Below are 19171 nucleotides of genomic sequence, written 5' to 3' on the forward strand. Positions count from 1 at the left end.
AAATTATTCGGCAGTTGACAATGCGTCGATTGCACGTAGCGTCCTGTACCACGAGAGTTTCCCTTCCCCGTACCTACTGAGTGAACATCCCTGGTATCGTAATTTATAGACGAACACTTAGCATTTTATGCATTCGAACCACAACCGTCAACCGCTGGCAACACTATGCATAGCCGCACGGGGTAGCTGAGCGGTTCAAAAATGGTTCAAATGGCTCTGAGCACTATGGGACTCAACATCTTAGGTCATAAGTCCCCTAGAACTTAGAACTACTTAAACCTAACTAACCTAAGGACATCACACACACCCATGCCCGAGGCAGGATTCGAACCTGCGACCGTAGCAGTCCCGCGGTTCCGGACTGCAGCGCCACAACCGCTAGACCATCGCGGCCGGCAGCTGAGCGGTCTAGGGCTTCTTGTCACGGTCCGCGCAGCTCTCCCCGTCGGAGATTCGAGTCCTTATTAGGGCATGGGTGTGTGTTTTGTCCTTAGTGTAAGTTCGATTAAGTAGTGTGTAAGCTTAGGGACCGATGACCTAAGCAGTACGGTCTCCTAGGATCTTACCACAAATTTCTACTACACATATACATATAGGCTAGTCATGCATATTACCAATCCCGACGTCTCGGTTTCAACCTCTTGTAGGCGATTTTCGGCAGTGCTACAGCCAAATACAGGAAAACCCTTCGCAAAGAGATTCTGTAGGGGATGTCAGCACATTTAAACATCCTACTAAAGAGCACATTACCGATGTATCGTAACAATAATGTCGAGATTCGGCAGTAACAAAAACTAAGCACGGCATCATACTCTGCCTACCAGGCCTACTTTTATGCTCTTGAATATCCACGACGATGGAACACGGTCATAGCCATTCCACTATTTTTTGTGCTAGGTGTCCATAGGATGGAGAGCGTCAATCCTACGTCCGTGTTATTGTTATGCACAGTACAGACGATCTGTTAGTGAGACGGTATACCACTACTCTCAGATGCACCTAGTAACTCTCAACCAATTACTCTACATATGCAGTGCATTTGTTCCATTTTTCTGTATGTCTGAGGTTTAGGACAGCCATCCGCATCACAAGCTCAGACACCCAGCATTCCTGCTGGTGGATGCACCTTCGGACCCTATCCCGGACGTACTGCACTGTGGATCCCACAGTGGGAGGACGTGGTCGGGCTTATTGGAGCCATCCGCAACACATGCACAGACACAGACATACAGAAAAATAGAACAAATGCCTTGCATCTGTAGAATATTTCGTTGTGAGTGATTGGGCGCATTCGAGTGCATTACTATACTGTCGAACTGATGTGTTGTTCTGTAGTGTACATAACAATGATGCTCACGGAATATTGTCACCCTCCATCCGATGGACACCTAGCACACAAAATAGCGGAATAGGGACGACCGTGTTCCATGATTGTGGATCTTTAAGAGCATAAAAGTAGGCGTGATAGGTACAGCAGGATGCCACGGTTTGTCGGTATTACCGGCGAATCTCGACAATACTGTTACGTCTGCTTAACTTCACGTAGTGAAGTGGCTCCGAGCGCAGGTGTAGACGAGTGGCTGCTGCCGGCCGTCTTACATCGCAGCAGCGGAGGGCGCTCGTGGAGCAGTTGTGGCTGGAGTCGTGGCCCGGCAGGGACGTACCACTGGGTATGCCACACCTCGCGCAGCCACTGCCAGCACCTGAGGGAGATTTGCTGTTCCGTTGCCAACTGTGAAACGCCAGTAGGGTAGTATCGATATGTGATATCACAAATAGAAACGTCCGAGGCCTCCTATGAGGAAAAAAGTATTCGGAGTTGTAAGTTTGCTAAGTCGAGACTGTCCAGAGAACATTTTCACTGCCAGGCTAACTTACTGAACAGAATGGAATGCGGCGGAATAGTTTTCGGGAAACCTTTTTGATATAGGAGATGCTCTCAGGAGCCAGCGCTCATGTCCTCGCAGCATTTATAAAAGTAGGCATTGTTCTTGGGATTGAAAATGAGTACCACATCCAGAGGCGTGGAGTTATTTATTTTCGTGTGCTTTTGAATTGAGTACATCGAAAGCCTCATCCTCCGTCTCTATGAAATCACTTGCGTGCCCTTCTGCAAGAATTATTAGGGAATCGTCTTTGCAGTAGTGTAAGATAGTTCAACTGCTAAGGACACTCGCAGTCGGTCTGTGCAATTCATTGCAATGTGGTCTGAGATAACTCTACAACACGGTTTTTGTCACTGCTCGGTTTCCAACATAATGCCTTCATCCAGTAAGTGGTTCCTTAAGAGTTTGAGCAAATGTGAGGCGTCAGCGAACATCCTCACGCGTTTCAGAGAATCACTTGGCGAGGAGAACAGGTGTTTCTGTGGCTAACGCCAAGCTCCTTCTTTGCACCAATGCCTGCTACCGCAGCCACAGCAATACAGCAAATACTTCTGAGTTTAGCCGGTGACTCCGTAAATGGTGGTATAAGGGACGTATGGTGTAACTGGCCACGCTTTCCAGCTGAGTTTTGCGACAATTAAGCCTGTCCGTCCTTGAACTGACATAGTGAGCCGCCGTGTAGGAATCCTTCGTACCTGTTGCATGGAGATGCTCTCGTAGCTTACGACCAATTGCAGAGCCGTAGCAGTGCCTTCGGATTCTGAAAGTGTTTTACGTAATCAAATGAGAAGTTATTTTGTGCAAATAATTTTTACATGGCATGCCATTATACTGCGTTTGTTTAAGAAAGACCATGAAATTACCTTGTTCATATTGATTATAAGCTTACTATTAACTGTACGAGAGTATGGCCTTCCCATGACCAAAACGAAAGGTTTCCTATCGATGACTGCCGACTATGGCATGGAGGAAAGAGGATATTAATGTGATTCATTTTGCCTTTTTTGAACAAAATAGTTTACACTTTCGAGAAAATTAACTTCTGAAGTGGCATTGGTCAAAATAATGAGAACAGCGGGTCATGTGGATCGAAATATGAAAGTGATTTGCTACTGTGTTATCTTGAGTGCGTGCTTTTGTACCGGGAGAGAGAATTTTCGCGTGTGGGTGGCGAGGAGTGGGTGCCCTGCTCATGTGGTGTGAGGACACGTCGCCTGCGCACGTTGGCATTTTCGTGCCCAGTAGATGCTGATCTGATCCTTATGATGAATTTTAGGGAATTGCAAATACCATTCTTTGGATAGAATTTTTCGTGGCTAAAGTCGTTTACCACCGTGAAATAATCAACGAGTCTCCGTTTCATTTGTCATTCAGATGTGGTAATGTGAAGTACCGGTTCAGTTCTTCATACCGGACAGTGGGATCAACTGCAGCCTTAACTTTGCCTGTACCAGGTCCACATAGGACAGCTGGTCTTACAACACTACCGTCCGCTACTGCTATACCATAACCTTAAAGTTGGAGGCAGGTCGTGAAATAAAACTATCTTGTTAAAGCGGTTATGGTATAAAACAACAGAGCAGTGTTACCCTCTGAGAGGAATTTTGTTATGTTGACCGTGTTGTACCTAACGGAGGTGGCTTATCGGAAATCAAAGTCAGAATTACTTAAATATTCGAACAGTAACAAACAATACTTTTGCCTAGCTATACTGTTTAAAGACTAAGGAAAACGGTCGACAGCCTAATTAGGCAAGAGAAAGATTAACGTAAGAAAGTAGGTATGCCTAACTTTAACGGACAAACACAACCTAGACTTGGCCACACGCGAGTGCAATGAACTCTGTTCCAACCTTAACGTTAACATATCCAGGTGTCAAACAGCTAGAGCAGCACAAACTATTTGCAAAAATAAAACAGATAACGAAACACACTATTACTTTCAGGGCTTATTCAAACTGAATGGTATTTATAACGTTACTATTAATATTCACTGCAGAATCATTAATTGGACATAGGTTCAGTATTATTGTTCGAACATTTTCCTAGCTGACATAAAATTATAAATGTAGTTCGCTGCAAAATTATGAACGGATCACAGGGTAAGTCTCTCTCAACTAAATACTTTTCTATTAAGAATGAAGGTTATATGGAATTCAACAACACGTTACTTCTCATTGTCTTTTGAATAAATAAATTAATGTTTTCATAGATAGTGGTCTTCCCATTACTTGTTACCTAGCATTAACACAATAGCAAACTGTGGATCATGTTATACTATTAATATGCACTTCCAATACACAAGAGACCCAAACACTTAGCAAACGAGTATATAACCTTCCATAAATGCAATTCACGACTTTTACTACAGTGAGACACAATGTTGGCAAATTTACAAGATATTGACTCACCTTCTGCGATTTACAACAGGCAGCAATGTGATCATTTACTAAGCAAAACTTTATAAGCCTCAGTCTTAAGAACTTCTACTTTTGAAGTTGGCAACAACACTTTAATAAGCAGTTTTAATAGGAAAATTATTTTCAGCAAACAACATTTACTTTAACTCACTCTCTTGCCATATTAACTTTAACTTTCTTTTTACTATGTTCAAGCGGCATTAATTAGCAAAACACTGGTCTTTAATGTTCTTTCAGTAGGGACAGTCGGTAATCACTTTAGTTCAAACGGAGAGGAACCTGAGATGTTATGATGAGGAAAAAATTAAGGTAGGTACATAAATTCAGTTATAAGTTACCTTATAGTTGTGCACATTAAATCGCCCAATAAGCTGATCCTATAAAGGCACATTTGCATGCCGAGCGTGAGTTTCCTCAGAAACGCGAAATATTAATTAAATAAATAATCAGTGACAATTAATAAAGCCTATGGCACACAACTGCAGCGCTGTGTCGCTGATAAAACAAAAGCACAATTACGTTACTCTTATGTTTGATTAAGAAACGGAGAGCTCTGGTTGAAGTGGTGCGAGAAGCACGTATTTTATTTTATTGTCTGGCACACCGCCATATTTCATGTTATAGAAGAATACTGCGAGTTGCAACCACACTAGGCACTCGATTCTGTAAAGAATTATATTTATAAAAGTAAGTAGGATTATGAACTGTAGGCTTATTCATTGAATATATCTGATTTAACTAACTGTGTAACTTTTTTATGTTTAGTAGACAATCACCTCTGTACGACATATTGGCATGGCTGGCAAATTATTGTAATATTGAGATTTAGGTTATGAGTCCGCACCTACCGCAGCAGTCTTTGGAAACGATTTAATTACGAAGTCCGATTATTCAGTTTTATTTCACGGTCAACTACGAGTAACATTGCCTTTACGAAAAAGCCATTGTCAAGCGTCTGATACCGAATAATTAAACGTCCACGTTCCAGATAAGCAAATACAATTGCAATCACAATCACCATCATACAGATAGAATAATTAACATATTTAAAAATACAATAACATTTTTTTATTTATTTTATTTATTTTATATTGGCGACTGCGTGTCGGACTTGTTATTTTGTCATTTGTTACATTGTTCTCTTTGTTTCATGTAAAAAATCAACTTTCTGGACCTGGACGTCAATGTATGAGAGATAACAAAATCTGAAGATATTTTCCAATTCTGAAATTTTGCGGGAAGACGCAATGAAACTTCCAGCAAAATAAGGTAAGACGCAGCATCTTTGCATTAGCAGGCTTGACCAGACGTATAATTCAGTGTATTAGCTTTTCAGTAAATTCTGTAGTGTTTCTTTTCCGCATAACAGTTTCAGTGATAAATTTCATTCTCAGTACTTTTCCCTAAACAATAACGTATGCAACAATACCAATACACGAGTGTACAATATGGCCGACTTCTGTAAGATATCATGTAACATGGCCAGCAGCCATTACCAATAATCTCAAATTCAGTTTATATTTTTAAATTAACAGACAGCCGTTGTTGCTACGAGCGATTCATGCTCAACTACATTTTATTTTAAAATCAGTGTCAAAAATTTTCTTGAAACATATATCACGTGTGGCATGGTAATAACTAGAAAACAATACGCAAAAATGGAACAGCAAGGACGTACTATTCAGACGCAATCCGACTCGGACGTGAGACAAGTGTTAGAAAATGACTTTACGACAGCAACCGGTAGTGACGATTCATCAAACATTGACGCAAGTGTTGACGAAAATATTGACAATAGGCCGTCCACTACAAAAATTTCAAAATCTCAATCAGAGCCCATGTTAATGCATGACGTCACGTCTAATGACGCGGCGGGGGCAGAGACCTTGCAAACGGTAAACATTGCCGACATGTTACAAATGCTAATGAAACAAAACGCCGAAAACATGGCAACCTTAAAGGCACAATTAGAGACACAAAATGAACAGTTAAAAACACAAAATGACGAAATCAAATCTGATCTCATAGCAATCAAGATAGGTAATAACACTTTATGTAAGCGTGTGGAACTTATATACGCCACACTGACCAAACAGATGACCGAACTCAGTACTAAATTTTCCCAGCTCAATACGAGACAAGAAAAGACTACAACTGACGTAGCACTTTTACAGACAGAAGTAAAAAACCTTAATATCACGTGTGAAGTTCTTACTGAACAAATTCAAACATATCCTTCAGTACATGACAATCTTGAAAAACGAATTACTGACGTACAGAATAAATTTGACAATGTTGAACAACACCTGACTGACATCTTACAATCAGATGCCACAGCTCATTTTCAAAATATTAATAAAGAATTTCATGATTGGGTTGAGAACAAAGACAAACATTTTGATAGATGCTTACGTGAAAATTTACCAACAATTGTGCACGACTCCGTAGCGCAATACATTACTAATAACAAACAGCTGATCAGTGACGCAGTACAATCCGTCACTGCACCCATGAGACAATTCACCGATCAACTACAGTCTGAATGTAACGAAAATATCAGTCAAAATGTACAGTTCAGAAACCAATATACATTCGAGTATGATACACACATTCCGCACACGACAAATACACAAGAACAAAACACACCACGACTACAACACATACCACGATGTGGAAACACAAACACAAGCTATTATCATGGTAAACCACAGCAACATTATCGTAATTACTCGCCAGCTGAACATACCAGTAATTACAGTGGAATAAATCCATATCACAATGCGAAGGAAGATGAAAGCTTAATGAAACACAGGCAATTTCAGATTTTTATCCCAGAAAAACGAACCATTCATCCGGTGATTTTTCTTAAATCTTTTAGTAACGCATTTCCACGCACTTGGAGTGACCGGAAAAAGATTTCATATATTGTCGGTTACATCCAAGGCGATGCAGCTGTCTGGGCATACAGTCAAGCTGACGTATGTACCACGTACAGTGAGTTTGAGCGTGCTTTTCTGAACAAATTCTGGTCGCAATCCGTCCAGGAGCGACTCAGAAGACAAATTTTAGAACCTGAAACTTTTAACAGTAAAAATGGTAACTTACGCAGATATTTTGAAAAATACTTGAACATGGGACATTTTTTAGACGAACCAGTCGCAACGCGTGATATACTTCGTGCGTTGAAGGCCAAATTGCCTTTCAACATTAAAGAAAAACTCCTACATATCCCGGATGACGATTCAGATTATTTTTTAACAGCTTTAGATTCGGTTGACATGTTACTTGAAGATCAGCGCTTCGCGCGGCAAAACAGCAGCCACAATGTTTACACTAGTGGTATGCAAAACATGCAGGCTTGCCAACACAATTCTGGCGCGCCCACAGTTGGATACGCGGTACAACAAAAACAGCAAACTCACATGCCGTCTCAGTACGGAAATCAAAATCAACAGGCGTATTCCAATACAAACAATAGTTACAACAGTAATAACATTTCATGCGGCAATCCATACAAAAGGCACCGCGGTAATAACTACAACGGTAACAACGGATACAAAGGTAATAACAAAAACACAAACAGAAATAGAAATAATAATAACTACGAGCCTAGACAGCATCAAGGTTGGACTCGTAACGATCAGTACTTTCATTCAAACTCTGCTTTACCACAGCAGCCACCAGGACAAAATTGGAGCATACCTTACGACCGACAGGTAAGTTATAATGCGCAACAGCAACAACAACCGCAAAAGTTTGGAGATCATAATAGGCAATATCCGAATGTGAATATAATAGAAATGACACCTGATGCACAACCTCAATCTGTGTCAGTACCTAGTACAAATGATAATCCAACAAACTAGAAACAGTCACTACTTTGCCCCAGGTCGTGGCTGAAGAATTCTTGGGGGGCGACTTCAATGTTAATCAGTTATTTGACACCACACTTGAACAACAGAATAATGATATGCCGAGTAATTCTAAACAAAAACTACCTGTTTTATTTATAAGATACAACCACAATAACAATATATCAGATGAACTTTTACAAGACAGTACACAATGTCGTTTAAACACAAATGAAATTGTATTAGCATCTACTACTGGTGTAGTAGGTGTGATTCCAACTACTATTATCCTAGATACAGGTGCAGCTGTGAGCGTTTTGTCTTTTAATTTCTATAAAAAGATGTGTGAATTGGAACCTGTGCCTGAGTTTCCTGCCCAAAACTGTAAAATAACTACTGCACTAGGTAATAAGTCATGTAGGGTTACGAAGCAAGTTTTTGTAAACGTTAAAATAGGTAATGGAACCGTACAATGGCCATTCCTGGTTGTACAAAACCTTGTGACAAATTGCATATTAGGAATAGATATTATGAGCGAGAAGGACTGCATTATAGACTTCTCCAATGGTAAATGTATTTTAAATGATAAAAACAGTGTAATTATTATTGATTTGGACAGGAGAACTCTAAAGCATGACAAACACTGTACAGGGTGCAAGGTTCAGTTAGTACTTGACAAAGACATTCAAGACATGCAAACACACTCATCTGACACAGAGCTAATGGACTTGAAAACATTGCTTGATCATAAGATAAGTGAAGCTACAGCTCTCAGTGTACATGAACGTATAAAACTACAGGAAGTGTTATCCAAATATTTACAAGTTTTTACCAAACGATTAGGTGTTATCAACACGTATGTGTACAAGATTGAAGTTAAGCCTCACAAGATCTTCTACCATAAGACATATAACGTGCCGTTATCTCAACGACCTGCTGTGTGGCAAGAATTAAAACAAATGTTAGACTGGAAGGTCATTGAACCATCCACCTCACCTTATTGTAGTCCTCTACTTGTTGTCAAAAAATCAAATGGAAGCATTAGATTAGTGTTAGACGCACGAGCTATTAATGAAATAATTTTACCGGTTCACACAAAACCTGAAAATTTAGAAGAGCAATTACAGAAATTTCTAGATGCAAAATATTTTTTCCACAATAGATCTCGCTAATTCGTTTTGGCAGGTGGGTATCACTCCTGATTCTCGGAAATATACTGCATTTATGTTCGGGGGGCGAACCTATCAGTTTTGTGTTCTACCCTTTGGACTGAATGTCAGCTCTGGGGTATTCATTACAGCCCTGGATACCGTGCTTGGCGACGATTTAGTTGAGACAGTCACACACTATGTAGATGATATACTGATAGCTACACGATCTTGGAATGAACACGTTGACACTCTTCAAAGAATTTTAGAAAAATTTGCACAAGCTGGAGTCACAGCCAACCTAAGAAAATCAAAATTTGGTTGCAGTGAGATAAAGTATTTAGGACATATCATTAATTCACAGGGCATACGTCCGGATCCCAGTAAATTAGATGCTATCAGAAACTTTCCTAGCCCTCGAACTAAAAAGCAGTTAAAATCATTCCTTGGGCTATGTTCATTTTTCAGACGTTTTTTGCCACAACCACTTTTGAACAGTAAACATCTGCTAAATCTACTCAGAAAGAGTCAAGTTTGGATCTGGTCGGAACAGTGCCAGAATGACTTTAATACAATTAAACATGCTTTAGTGAATGCTAACATATTGAGCCATCCAGATTTCAATTTAGATTTTTGTATGACTTGTGACGCTTCACGTACTGGCTTGGGCTGTTGCTTATTTCAAGTTGTAAAGAATAAAGAGGAGGAACAGATAAGAATTATTGGGTTTGCGAGTCGCACTCTAACTGAATGTGAGCGTACATACTCCACTACTGAGTTAGAAACACTTTCCATAGTATGGGCATTCAAGAAATTCAATTATTATTTATTTGGAAGACATACAGTAATTTACACCGATCACTAGGCCCTGACATTTTTGTTAGCTTGTAAACTTGTACATCCTAGACTATCACGATGGGCAGTTACACTTTAGAACTACTCTTTTGAAATTAAGTACATAAGAGGTAAGGACAACACCATTGCAGACACTTTGTCTAGACTTCCACAAGGTATGAATGATACCAACAGTGACTTAGAAAATATAAATGACTACAGGATTCTCTTAATGCAAGACAAGCAGTATCACCAATATTATATTGATATGTGCAGAAACATGGTTGAATTACAAAAATCTGATCCTCACTGGTATAAGATAATAACATTACTGGTAGAAAAACACAATCATCCTTTGACTAAGTATTACAAGTTACACAATGATGTGTTATTTTACCGCCGACATCCAAATGCTACTAACTGGTGTGTATGCATTCCCAAAGAGTCTGAACGTAATCTAATTTGGCACACACACTTAGTTTGGGGTCATTATGGGACGAAAAAGTGTTTGGCAAAGCTCAGTACATACTGTTATTTTAGCAATATGAGAAGAAAAATTTACAGGGAACTAAAAACATGTGTCATATGTCAAAAATCAAAACCTCAGAATTTATCCACAAAAACAGATTTACATTCTATTTTACCTAGTAAACCCCTGGAAATTCTGTGTACTGACATCAGTGGACCGCATCCAGCAAGCTCTGGAGGCGTCAAATATATCTTAGCTTTTTACGATAAATTTTCTAAACATGTAAAACTTTATGCTTTAAAATCCGCCACTGCAAATGCTATAATACGAAGATTCTCAAGTGATTACCTGACGCACGTGGGAAAACCTAAAGCAATTCTATCAGATAATGCAGCATACTACTCTGGGTACAAATGGAGAAATTTCTTGAAGGACAATAACATTAAAAGTATATTTATTTCGAGGTTTAGTCCACAATGTAACGCGACTGAGAGACTTTTCCGAGAATTAAATCGATTCATGAGGACCTATATTTCATCAAAACATACTAATTGGGTGTCCTACCTAAGTCTTTTCGAAGACGTACACAATAACTTAAATATTTACGATACGAATTACACACCTAACGAGATCATGTTCAATTGCAAACAGAACGATCAGTGGATAGAACCATTACCTAAGTTGTCAGACAAGGAAATCACACCTGATCAGAAAATAAAAGAAGTATTGACTACATTGACACATCACGCACAAATACGAAACAAACATCACAGAAACATAATAAAAAGAAAACAAAAATTCGAGGTGGGAATGCTTGTACTACTTCGTACTCATCATAAATCTGAAGCACTCAAACGACGCAACGCTAAGTGGCGTCTGCTATATGAAGGACCTTATATAATTGTTAACATACCGCATCCTGGTGCGTATCTGTTACAACATCCTAGAACTAACAAAATTATTGGGCTATACGCACACCGAGATCTTAGAGCATTTCATGCTGAATAATGTCAAAGTCATACCCATCAAAATATTGCTAAGCAACTCGAAAAACTCTGTTGTTACAACACAGATAATAAGTAGTATAGAAATTTTCATTTCAGCGGTTCCAGTGACGCAGTTGAAGACAGAAGAACTCTTCTTTCAGCGCGCGCCTCCACCTGAAAGACGGAATATTAAAGTAAAATTTATGATTACGTAGCAGTGGATGACATATTAATTTTTCACGGAACATTTGTTACTGAAGGTACCACTGACTTGGTGTGACACCTGACGAACTGACAGACGTCATCTGTGAAGCGATCTTTTACTTTGAGAAATAGATTAGACGCACATCTCTCAACACGAAAAGCATCTATCAGTAGTCAAGGCCACACAGACACTCTACACACACGCACAAAACGCGAGGAATCGAACATTTTCTCTCTCTTACTATTTTGAATATTTTTTGAGTAGTGAAAACGCCTGGCCTTGCCTACTGATGTAATGAATGTTGTGTCTAACCTATCTTAATTTCAGATGACATCACAAAAAACATCGATAATATCCCAGCAAAACCGCTAAAGAGGATGTAAATATCTGCAATTCATGTAATCAAATGTGACACAATGTAATAACCTATAGCGATGTAATGATGATGTAAACATGTTTATGTGCAACTATATTATGTTTATGCAAAGAATATATGTGACGTGTGTATGTATAATTACTTTTTCTTTTAACTGATGTATAGTGCAACTGAAACTTCCTGGCAGATTAAAACTGTGTGCCCGACCGAGACTCGAACTCGGGACCTTTGCCTTTCGCGGGCAAGTGCTCTACCATCTGAGCTACCGAAGCACGACTCACGCCCGGTACACACAGCTTTACTTCTGCCAGTATCTCGTCTCCTACCTTCCAAACTGCCCGCGAAAGGCAAAGGTCCCGAGTTCGAGTCTCGGTCGGGCACACAGTTTTAATCTGCCAGGAAGTTTCATATCAGCGCACACTCCGCTGCAGAGTGAAAATCTCATTCAGGAAACATCCCCCAGGCTGTGGCTAAGCCATGTCTCCGCTATATCCTTTCTTTCAGGAGTGCTAGTTCTGCAAGGTTCGCAGGAGAGCTTCTGTAAAGTTTGGAAGGTAGGAGACGAGATACTGGCAGAAGTAAAGCTGTGTGTACCGGGCGTGAGTCGTGCTTCGGTAGCTCAGATGGTAGAGCACTTGCCCGCGAAAGGCAAAGGTCCCGAGTTCGAGTCTCGGTCGGGCACACAGTTTTAATCTGCCAGGAAGTTTCATATCAGCGCACACTCCGCTGCAGAGTGAAAATCTCATTCTGGAAACATCCCCCAGGCTGTGGCTAAGCCATGTCTCCGCTATATCCTTTCTTTCAGGAGTGCTAGTTCTGCAAGGTTCGCAGGAGAGCTTCTGTAAAGTTTGGAAGGTGGGAGACGAGATACTGGCAGAAGTAAAGCTGTGTGTACCGGGCGTGAGTCGTGCTTCGGTAGCTCAGATGGTAGAGCACTTGCCCGCGAAAGGCAAAGGTCCCGAGTTCGAGTCTCGGTCTGGCACATAGTTTTAATCTGCCAGGAAGTTTCATATCAGCGCACACTCCGCTGCAGAGTGAAAATCTCATTCTGGAAACATCCCCCAGGCTGTGGCTAAGCCATGTCTCCGCTATATCCTTTCTTTCAGGAGTGCTAGTTCTGCAAGGTTCGCAGGAGAGCTTCTGTAAAGTTTGGAAGGTAGGAGACGAGATACTGGCAGAAGTAAAGCTGTGTGTACCGGGCGTGAGTCGTGCTTCGGTAGCTCAGATGGTAGAGCACTTGCCCGCGAAAGGCAAAGGTCCCGAGTTCGAGTCTCGGTCGGGCACACAGTTTTAATCTGCCAGGAAGTTTCATATCAGCGCACACTCCGCTGCAGAGTGAAAATCTCATTCTGGAAACATCCCCCAGGCTGTGGCTAAGCCATGTCTCCGCTATATCCGTTCTTTCAGGAGTGCTAGTTCTGCAAGGTTCGCAGGAGAGCTTCTGTAAAGTTTGGAAGGTAGGAGACGAGATACTGGCAGAAGTAAAGCTGTGTGTACCGGGCGTGAGTCGTGCTTCGGTAGCTCAGATGGTAGAGCACTTGCCCGCGAAAGGCAAAGGTCCCGAGTTCGAGTCTCGGTCGGGCACACAGTTTTAATCTGCCAGGAAGTTTCATATCAGCGCACACTCCGCTGCAGAGTGAAAATCTCATTCTGGAAACATCCCCCAGGCTGTGGCTAAGCCATGTCTCCTCTATATCCTTTCTTTCAGGAGTGCTAGTTCTGCAAGGTTCGCAGGAGAGCTTCTGTAAAGCTTGGAAGGTAGGAGACGAGATAGTGGCAGAAGTAAAGCTGTGTGTACCGGGCGTGAGTCGTGCTTCGGTAGCTCAGATGGTAGAGCACTTGCCCGCGAAAGGCAAAGGTCCCGAGTTCGAGTCTCGGTCGGGCACACAGTTTTAATCTGCCAGGAAGTTTCATATCAGCGCACACTCCGCTGCAGAGTGAAAATCTCATTCTGGAAACATCCCCCAGGCTGTGGCTAAGCCATGTCTCCGCTATATCCGTTCTTTCAGGAGTGCTAGTTCTGCAAGGTTCGCAGGAGAGCTTCTGTAAAGTTTGGAAGGTAGGAGACGAGATACTGGCAGAAGTAAAGCTGTGTGTACCGGGCGTGAGTCGTGCTTCGGTAGCTCAGATGGTAGAGCACTTGCCCGCGAAAGGCAAAGGTCCCGAGTTCGAGTCTCGGTCGGGCACACAGTTTTAATCTGCCAGGAAGTTTCATATCAGCGCACACTCCGCTGCAGAGTGAAAATCTCATTCTGGAAACATCCCCCAGGCTGTGGCTAAGCCATGTCTCCGCTATATCCGTTCTTTCAGGAGTGCTAGTTCTGCAAGGTTCGCAGGAGAGCTTCTGTAAAGTTTGGAAGGTAGGAGACGAGATACTGGCAGAAGTAAAGCTGTGTGTACCGGGCGTGAGTCGTGCTTCGGTAGCTCAGATGGTAGAGCACTTGCCCGCGAAAGGCAAAGGTCCCGAAATCGAGTCTCGGTCGGGCACACAGTTTTAATCTGCCAGGAAGTTTCATATCAGCGCACACTCCGCTGCAGAGTGAAAATCTCATTCTGGAAACATCCCCCAGGCTGTGGCTAAGCCATGTCTCCGCTATATCCGTTCTTTCAGGAGTGCTAGTTCTGCAAGGTTCGTAGGAGAGCTTCTGTGAAGTTTGGAAGGTAGGAGACGAGATACTGGCAGAAGTAAAGCTGTGTGTACCGGGCGTGAGTCGTCCTTCGGTAGCTCAGATGGTAGAGCACTTGCCCGCTAAAGGCAAAGGTCCAGAGTTCGAGTCTCGGTCGGGCACACAGTTTTAATCTGCCAGGAATTTTCATATCAGCGCACACTCCGCTGCAGAGTGAAAATCTCATTCTGGAAACATCCCCCAGGCTGTGGCTAAGCCATGTCTCCGCTATATCCTTTCTTTCAGGAGTGCTAGTTCTGCAAGGTTCGCAGAAGAGCTTCTGTAAAGCTTGGAAGGTAGGAGACGAGATAGTGGCAGAAGTAAAGCTGTGTGTACCGGGCGTGAGTCGTGCTTCGGTAGCTCAGATGGTAGAGCACTTGCCCGCGAAAGGCAAAGGTCCCGAGTTCGAGTCTCGGTCGGGCACACAGTTTTAATCTGCCAGGAAGTTTCATATCAGCGCACACTCCGCTGCAGAGTGAAAATCTCATTCTGGAAACATCCCCCAGGCTGTGGCTAAGCCATGTCTCCGCTATATCCGTTCTTTCAGGAGTGCTAGTTCTGCAAGGTTCGCAGGAGAGCTTCTGTAAAGTTTGGAAGGTAGGAGACGAGATACTGGCAGAAGTAAAGCTGTGTGTACCGGGCGTGAGTCGTGCTTCGGTAGCTCAGATGGTAGAGCACTTGCCCGCGAAAGGCAAAGGTCCCGAAATCGAGTCTCGGTCGGGCACACAGTTTTAATCTGCCAGGAAGTTTCATATCAGCGCACACTCCGCTGCAGAGTGAAAATCTCATTCTGGAAACTTCCCCCAGGCTGTGGCTAAGCCATGTCTCCGCTATATCCTTTCTTTCAGGAGTGCTAGTTCTGCAAGGTTCGCAGGAGAGCTTCTGTAAAGTTTGGAAGGTAGGAGACGAGATACTGGCAGAAGTAAAGCTGTGTGTACCGGGCGTGAGTCGTGCTTCGGTTGCTCAGATGGTAGAGTACCTGCCCGCGAAAGGCAAAGGTCCCGAGTTCGAGTCTCGGTCGAGCACACAGTTTTAATCTGCCAGGAAGTTTCATATCAGCGCACACTCCGCTGCAGAGTGAAAATCTCATTCTGGAAACATCCCCCAGGCCGTGGCTAAGCCATGTCTCCGCTATATCCGTTCTTTCAGGAGTGCTAGTTCTGCAAGGTTCGTAGGAGAGCTTCTGTAAAGTTTGGAAGGTAGGAGACGAGATACTGGCAGAAGTAAAGCTGTGTGTACCGGGCGTGAGTCGTGCTTCGGTAGCTCAGATGGTAGAGCACTTGCCCGCGAAAGGCAAAGGTCCCGAGTTCGAGTCTCGGTCGCGCACACAGTTTTAATCTGCCAGGAAGTTTCATATCAGCGCACACTCCGCTGCAGAGTGAAAATCTCATTCTGGAAACATCCCCCAGGCTGTGGCTAAGCCATGTCTCCGCTATATCCTTTCTTTCAGGAGTGCTAGTTCTGCAAGGTTCGCAGAAGAGCTTCTGTAAAGCTTGGAAGGTAGGAGACGAGATAGTGGCAGAAGTAAAGCTGTGTGTACCGGGCGTGAGTCGTGCTTCGGTAGCTCAGATGGTAGAGCACTTGCCCGCGAAAGGCAAAGGTCCCGAGTTCGATTCTCGGTCGGGCACACAGTTTTAATCTTCCAGGAAGTTTCATATCAGCGCACACTCTGCTGCAGAGTGAAAATCTCATTCTGGAAACATCCCCCAGGCTGTGGCTAAGCCATGTCTCCGCTATATCCGTTCTTTCAGGAGTGCTAGTTCTGCAAGGTTCGCAGGAGAGCTTCTGTAAAGTTTGGAAGGTAGGAGACGAGATACTGGCAGAAGTAAAGCTGTGTGTACCGGGCGTGAGTCATGCTTCGGTAGCTCAGATGGTAGAGCACTTGCCCGCGAAAGGCAAAGGTCCCGAGTTCGAGTCTCGGTCGGGCACACATGTTTAATCTGCCAGGAAGTTTCATATCAGCGCACACTCCGCTGCAGAGTGAAAATCTCATTCTGGAAACATCCCCCAGGCTGTGGCTAAGCCATGTCTCCGCTATATCCGTTCTTTCAGGAGTGCTAGTTCTGCAAGGTTCGCAGGAGAGCTTCTGTAAAGTTTGGAAGGTAGGAGACGAGATACTGGCAGAAGTAAAGCTGTGTGTACCGGGCGTGAGTCGTGCTTCGGTAGCTCAGATGGTAGAGCACTTGCCCGCGAAAGGCAAAGGTCCCGAAATCGAGTCTCGGTCGGGCACACAGATTTAATCTGCCAGGAAGTTTCATATCAGCGCACACTCCGCTGCAGAGTGAAAATCTCATTCTGGAAACATCCCCCAGGCTGTGGCTAAGCCATGTCTCCGCTATATCCTTTCTTTCAGGAGTGCTAGTTCTGCTAGGTTCGCAGGAGAGCTTCTGTAAAGTTTGGAACTTAGGAGACGAGATACTGGCAGATGAAATGCTGTGTGTACCGGGCGTGAGTCGTGCTTCGGTAGCTCAGATGGTAGAGCACTTGCCCGCGAAAGGCAAAAGTCCCGAGTTCGAGTCTCGGTCGGGCACACAGTTTTAATCTGCCAGGAAGTTTCATATCAGCGCACACTCCGCTGCAGAGTGAAAATCTCATTCTGGAAACATCCCCCAGGCTGTGGCTAAGCCATGTCTCCGCTATATCCTTTCTTTCAGGAGTGCTAGTTCTGCAAGGTTCGCAGGAGAGCTTCTGTAAGGTTTGGATGGTAGGAGACGAGATACTGGCAGAAGTAAAGCTGTGTGTACCGGGCGTGAGTCGTGCTTCGGTAGCTCAGATGGTAGAGCACTTGCCCGCGAAAGGCAAAGGTCCCGAGTTCGAGTCTCGGTCGGGCACACAGTTTTAATCTGCCAGGAAGTTTCATATCAGCGCACACTCCGCTGCAGAGTGAAAATCTCATTCTGGAAACATCCTCCAGGCTGTGGCTAAGCCATGTCTCCGCTATATCCTTTCTTTCAGGAGTGCTAGTTCTGCAAGGTTCGCAGGAGAGCTTCTGTAAAGTTTGGAAGGTAGGAGACGAGATACTGGCAGAAGTAAAGCTGTGTGTACCGGGCGTGAGTCGTGCTTCGGTAGCTCAGATGGTAGAGCACTTGCCCGCGAAAGGCAAAGGTCCCGAGTTCGAGTCTCGGTCGGGCACACAGTTTTAATCTGCCAGGAAGTTTCATATCAGCGCACACTCCGCTGCAGAGTGAAAATCTCATTCTGGAAACATCCCCCAGGCTGTGGCTAAGCCATGTCTCTGCTATATCCTTTCTTTCAGGAGTGCTAGTTCTGCAAGGTTCGCAGGAGAGCTTCTGTAAAGTTTGGAAGGTAGGAGACGAGATACTGGCAGAAGTAAAGCTGTGTGTACCGGGCGTGAGTCGTGCTTCGGTAGCTCAGATGGTAGAGCACTTGCCCGCGAAAGGCAAAGATCCCGAGATCGAGTCTCGGTCGGGCACACAGTTTTAATCTGCCAGGAAGTTTCATATCAGCGCACACTCCGCTGCAGAGTGAAAATCTCATTCTGGAAACATCCCCCAGGCTGTGGCTAAGCCATGTCCCCGCTATATCCTTTCTTTCAGGAGTGCTAGTTCTGCAAGGTTCGCAGGAGAACTTCTGTAAAGTTTGGAAGGTAGGAGACGAGATACCGGCAGAAGTAAGGCTGTGTGTACCGGGCGTGAGTCGTGCTTCGGTAGCTCAGATGGTAGAGCACTTGCCCGCGAAAGGCAGAGGTCCCGAGTTCGAGTCTCGGTCGGGCACACAGTTTTAATCTGCCAGGAAGTTTCATATCAGCGCACACTCCGTTGCAGAGTGAAAATCTCATTCTGGAAACATCCCCCAGGCTGTGGCTAAGCCATGTCTCCGCTATATCCTTTCTTTCAGGAGTGCTAGTTCTGCAAGGTTCGCAGGAGAGCTTCTGTAAAGTTTGGAAGGTAGGAGACGAGATACCGGCAGAAGTAAGGCTGTGTGTACCGGGCGTGAGTCGTGCTTCGGTAGCTCAGATGTTAGAGCACTTGCCCGCGAAAGGCAAAGGTCCCGAGTTCGAGTCTCGGTCGGGCACACAGTTTTAATCTGCCAGGAAGCTTCATATCAGCGCACACTCCGCTGCAGAGTGAAAATCTCATTCTATAGTGCAACTATTACTATGTAAAAAAAATTTGAACAAAACGAGTGCCAAAAAGACATTGCATAGTGAACCAGTGTTCACGGACATTAACGAACATTACTAACTCAGCAACTACACGGAAACCTATGTGAAAGAAACTATTAATGCCATTCATTATGCAGCGTATCTATGTATACGCGATGAACGATTTTCTTGATTAATAACTACGAACATTTAGGTGAGCTATATT

The sequence above is a fragment of the Schistocerca serialis genome, chromosome 5 (assembly GCF_023864345.2).
Source record: "Schistocerca serialis cubense isolate TAMUIC-IGC-003099 chromosome 5, iqSchSeri2.2, whole genome shotgun sequence".
Classification (NCBI taxonomy): Eukaryota; Metazoa; Arthropoda; class Insecta; order Orthoptera; family Acrididae; genus Schistocerca; species Schistocerca serialis.